Source organism: Momordica charantia, assembly GCF_013281855.1.
Source record: "Momordica charantia cultivar OHB3-1 chromosome 6 unlocalized genomic scaffold, Mcharantia_2.0 BLBB01000006.1, whole genome shotgun sequence".
Taxonomy (NCBI): Eukaryota; Viridiplantae; Streptophyta; class Magnoliopsida; order Cucurbitales; family Cucurbitaceae; genus Momordica; species Momordica charantia.
The window spans coordinates 20,684,282-20,690,281 of record NW_028275164.1 but is presented as its reverse complement, the minus strand read 5'-3'; positions in this window follow the sequence as shown (position 1 = coordinate 20,690,281).

Here is a 6,000-nt window from a genome sequence, read left to right as displayed (position 1 = left end):
CTTCTTTTATCTTTTTCTCGTTTTCTCCTCTTAACTCTTAATATTCTTCTTTCATCTTCTACCCTTTTTCTCCTCTCCCCTTTCGGATTTTCGTTGCGGACCATCGCCCACGGATCTACTCATCGCCTGTAGCCTGATGCATGTCTACGTCACCGTCATGAAGTTCACCATCCACAATCGTCGCCGCCATTAAGTTCGCCATCCACATTCGTTACCACCTTGAAGCAGATCTGCATCTGCTTGTCGCCCATAGCTGTGACCAATAGATCTGCTTATCGCTGTAGTGACCTATTGATCCGCTCGTCGTCGTGAAGGAGGTTCAGATCTACTCATCACCCATTGATCTACTCGTTAGCCACAAACCTACATCTACCCCGCTTCGCTCGTCACTGCCGTGAAGCAACTCGACAACCCAACCTAAACCAACCCGAAATTTGTGGGTTGGGTTGGCCATCGAAATCGGTTTCCTCAATTCCCTAATCTGGCCAACCCAAAATTTTGGGTTGGCCCAAAAAACTCTCCTAACCCGACCCGACTCAACCTGTCCCTAACTTGAGCTTTGAGCTTTGTTGACCTCAGGCTTTTGGATCTTGGACTTTACTCGTTTGATCAAATTCCCTTTAGTGGATTGGGTATTATTTAATTGGTCCATTTTCATATCTTTTTATTTAATTTGAGGACATGTATGAATTTATAATTAATACAAAAAACAATAATGCGGAAATTTATGATTAAACAATATATTTTGAAGAGACAATATGTGGGTCCTCCACCACATGTTATCAATGGACTGTTTTAAGAAAAAAATTAAAGTATGTCTTTTGAGGAGACAATAGGTGAGGTCCACCTATGGAGGTTTGTCTCTCCCATTAAGACAGCATATGGTTAAGACACTTACTTATGATTAAAAAGTCTTGAGTTCGAATTCCCTTCAACATTTGATACAACGTGCTAAGTATATGAGTCAAACTTGATATTTCCCTCGTTTTCTGTTTTTGGTTTCTAATTTTTAAAAAACATGCTTATTTGATAACCAATCTAATTTTTCATTTTTTGTTTTTAAAAAAATGTTTTTGAATCCTAAGTAGATTTAAAAAAAAAAGGTTTTTAAAAATAGATTTATGTTTTTCAAAATCTAATTTTTCCTTCTAATGTTCAAACTTTTTTTCTTTGACATATTTCACTTTAATGGATTTCTTTGCCAATCTAAAATATTTTCCTGCCTAGATTTCCCTCTCTAAAAAATTATCTCTTTCTTTAAAACTTTCACCTCTTAAATCTTTCCTGTTATTTCTCTCCCTCTCTACAATTTTCATCTTCATATATTTTTATTTCTCTTTTTTTCTAACATATCACTCTCATTTTTCTCTCTAAAAATTTAATATTTTAGGGAAGATTTTTCTCTCTCAAATTGCACCTTTAATGACTTTTCTTTCTATCCCTTTCCACAATTTTCATCTCTATATATTTTTATTTATTTTTTGTTCTAACATATCACTCTCATTTTTCTACCTCTAAAAATTTAATATTTTCTTAAATGTTTTTCTCTCAAATTTCACCTTTAATAACCTTTCTTTCTCTTTCTAATATATTTTTCTCTAAGAAATATATCTTCAAATTTTTCAATTAATTATTTTCTTGTTCGATTTGATTTCACTTATAATTTTCTCTCTGTTTTTATTTATTTATTTCTCGTAACAAATATATTTCAATTTTTTTTGTCTAATTTTTTCACTCACTATAATTGTACTCTCTTTTTTTTTCTTTGGGAAATTGCAGTAAATAGACATTTTCCCCAGAGAGTATTGTTTTTTAGTCACTCTTTTCAAAACCTATGTATTCTAATCGTTGCTGACATCACCCTGGATACCAAATGACTTTCCCTACCCCTCTAATCTCTCGTCTCTGGCTCTCCCTCTCTTCCGCTCTCTCTCATTCTCGCTCTCTCCTCTCTCTCAATCTTTCTAGCTCTCGCTCTCTCTCTCTCATCTCTCCTCAGTGGAGGGGCAGTGAAGTTATTTGATATCTAAGTGATGTCAGCAAATACGTATAAAACTTATCTTTTGAAAAGGGTGATTACAAAACAAAAAAGACTTGTGGAGAAAGCCTATTCCGTCAAATTTCCCCTTTTTTTTTCATATCTCTAACATGTGGGTTACTCTAAACTTTACTGTGTGGAGAATTTTCTATTTTTGTCTTTAACTTTTCCTCACTATTTTTTTTTATAACTTTTTATTTATCTGATTTTTTCTTTACCTCTCTAAAATATACTCTCTAAAATTTTTCTTTCAATAGTTTTTTTTATCTCTCTAACTTTTTATTTTCATGTCTCTACATGAGGGATGAGAAAAATTCCTGCATGGTCGGGTCTCCGCTCTATAAACATGAGTATGCATTTTCCACCATGTTCCGATCCCGTCCTCAATTAAATATTTAAATAATTAACATATATTTTATTAACCGTTTTACTAAATTATGAAAAAATATTAAACATTTTTTTAAACTAATTATGCATTCTAGTAAGTAATAATTATTGAGTAAAATAGATATAAATTATTTATATTTATTACTTTTATATTTTTAGATTTTAAATATAATTAAAACCAATTATTAATCCGAAGATTATGATCCCCAAAGTAGGATTCCTTTCCTAGAATCAGATAACAAGTTGGAGACGAGGACTAAAAAGTTTCACGGGGACCAAGATGAGAGAGGACATCCCAACTCCCATCCCACATGTTTTTAGATCCTCTACATAAATTTTACTCTCTAAAACATATATTTTCAAATTTCTAACTTTTTAAAAATAGAAATAAAAAAAATATTATCAAAACGTGTTTAGTTTCCTATTTAAAAAAAAATAATAGTTATGAGACATATGTTTTTTCTTTTTAAAAAATAAAAATGGTTAACAAACCAGCCCTAAATTGTTAAAGATTATATTTGAAATGAATTTGTTGCTAAAAAACTCAAGCTTCCATTGATGGAGAAATTGGAGCATGTGTCCTTATTTACCTCTCCATTTTAAAAAAATGGCCTAATGAAATTTGTTAAATGACAAATGTCTGTTTTGTTTTCTTGGACTATTTGCTACATTTGCTTTTGAAAATTTTACCCTTTTTATCCGGTTATACTTTTTTAAAATTAAAATTAACTTTTTATTCACTCTTTCCAAGATTTTTATTTTTCTTACCCTCTCTCTTCTAGATTTAATAGATTTTTTTTGTTACACCCTTTGAGTAAGTTCAAGAATAATGTAATTTAAGAAACAAATTACAAAAATAATGTAGATCTAAAATAATAATAAAATAAATGTAATTTAAATAAAAATACAAAATTAAATTATCCATTCAAACTATTAACCAAGGTTAGGTGTTAGTTAAAATAAAAAATCACCTGTATGTGGCAACGTACAAATTGAAAATTAAAATAGTTCAATTTTTGGGCAAAAAATTTAGGTTCAAAATAGTAGGGTGGCAGTTGCATGGAGAAGAAAATTAATTTAAATAATGCTAATTGAAAATGAGATATTTTTATAATTAAGAAATTGAAATGTTGGAGAATAAAAATGCGATCGATCAAACTCATGAAAGGAGGGTTAACAATCAACAAGCTAACCACTGTTGAAAAAGTTCATATTAAGAAATTAGTTGACGAATAAATATATATATATTAACTAGAAATCGCAGCCAATGCACACAATTTCTATCCAACACGTGGCTTCTTAGAAGCCATGCCACACTAAAATTGCAGTCAATGGCTGCGACTTTCACAAAATCGCATCTCATACCTTCGATTTCAGGTCAAATCGTATCCATTAAATGCGATTTACCTGAAATCGCAACCAATGATTGCGATTTCACTACCCTACTTCTGAAAATATTTTGAAACCTACATTATTTGTATCATTCTTTTAGAAAAACATTATTTAGAAAAAATCCCACTCTCCCTCATCATACTTTTCAAAATAATATTTCTATTTACCACGTTCTCCTATTTGTCCACGTTTGCTAGCTAGTCCACACTTATAATTTGTAATTTGTCCTTGCTGGTCGTAAATTGTGTCGAGGAAAAATTAGATTGTTTATACCATAAGTCAATCTCTAGATATTTGAACCAAGAGATTTTGAAATAGTCAGTTAAAATAATGCAAACAACTTCATGTTTTGACTGAATAAACAATTCAAATTAGACTAAAGCGATTAGTCAAATCATGCAGTGGAAACAAAATGGAGAAGCACTGACGTGCTCTGACTTTCGAGTTGGAAAGTATATATTAGAGTTTGTTTGGAAGTGATTTTTGACATGACAAAAATCATTTTTGTCAGCGTCAAAATCACTTCCTTTTCTATTCATCATGTTTAATTAAAAAATTGATTTTAGTAAAGTTTAAAATCAATTTAAATTGATTTATAAGATATCACTAGATGTGATTTTGAAAAATCAATTATATTTAAATTTTTTTTTTCCAAAATCATTGATTTTACTATCACTCCGAAACACACAAACTTACTCAATTGTGACAATTGCTACATGGATAGGTGGTCCAAGAAATTTAAGTAAGAAAACTGGAGTGGGTTGGAGTGAAATCTAAAGAAACTCCATGACACGATGAGTCACACAAATTGGTAGATTTAATTTCACATGTCATATTATGGGGTTATATTCCAAAAATATACTAGATTTTTTCAATAAAAGATTCACCATCAATAACATAATTATCTACGAAAATATATTGTGTAGATCAGGTTAAGACTATTATATTGGCTTTATGAGCTTCAATCATACCATATATTTTGATGATAACAAACTTAATCTATTGATGATTTTATTGTTTCAAAGTGTCAGCTTTAAAAGCTGAATCCAACGCAATTTGAGTTGCTCAAATCGGAGCTTAAATGGTGAAGTTATGATCGAAACAAGTTGAAAGAAAAATACTCGAGAGGATGACGTGTGTGAATCTTATGCTGACACATGGCACGCTGAATTATTAAAAAAATGAAAGGAAAAAAAAAAGAAAGAGAGAAAGAGAAAAAAAAAGGAAAAGGAAAAAAAAGGAAAAAAAAGTTACGCTTAGAAAGAAATTTTTTTATTATTATTATATTACATTATATTATAATAATATTACTTTATCAAACTAAATCTCCACCTTTCATTCTTAATTAAGATCGAATGAACAAAATTAATTTTAATTTTAAATTAATTTTTACACTATTTAAACCTTTCTCCTCTCCCAACTGAAAAAAAAACAACAATTTTTATCATTTCTCAATCCTCTATAATTTATTGTTATTCTCTCCAAACTCTCAATTTTACTTTCATCTTTATTATTGTGAGAGATTTTCTTATTGCAAGAATTAAGCTACTTGTGAGCTCAAATTTGTAAATCTATTCTACTTCAGAGTTTTAGTGTAAGAAAAAACTTTCTTTCCATACTTAGTTGAGTTTCGTTCTTGAGCCTGTAAAAAGAACGAAGTGGTGGGTTTCGATCTTTGTCTCGGAAAAAAGTTAGGTTTAGTTATAGATCCTGTAAAAAAAAAAACAATTTGTAAGGTTTAGTCTTGGCTTGTAAAAGGACCAGGTTTGCGATCTTGAATCCGAAAAAAGGATCGTGTTTAGTGGATAATCTCGAGCGGTGTTCGGGGAGTGAAGTAGGTCGAGGTTGGCCGAACCACTATAAATCTCTAGCGTGACGTTCTCTCTATTCCCATACTTTTTATTTCTTGCAATTTATCTTTCAAGTATATTTTCTTTTATTGCAAATTATCATTGTGCTCATCTTTAATATTTGTTTTATGATATTTTGGTTAGTACAAATTGTGCATAGAGTGTTTTTGCTGAAAAAGTTTATTTAACTATTTGATTTGTGCTTAAAATAAAAAAGGTTTTAGTAAATTGATCTTCAACACTATTCACCACCCTTTAGTGTTGCTATATTGATCCAACAAAGACTAGTTAAAATAATTTGAACGACCAAGCTTGATATTGAATCCACTTACC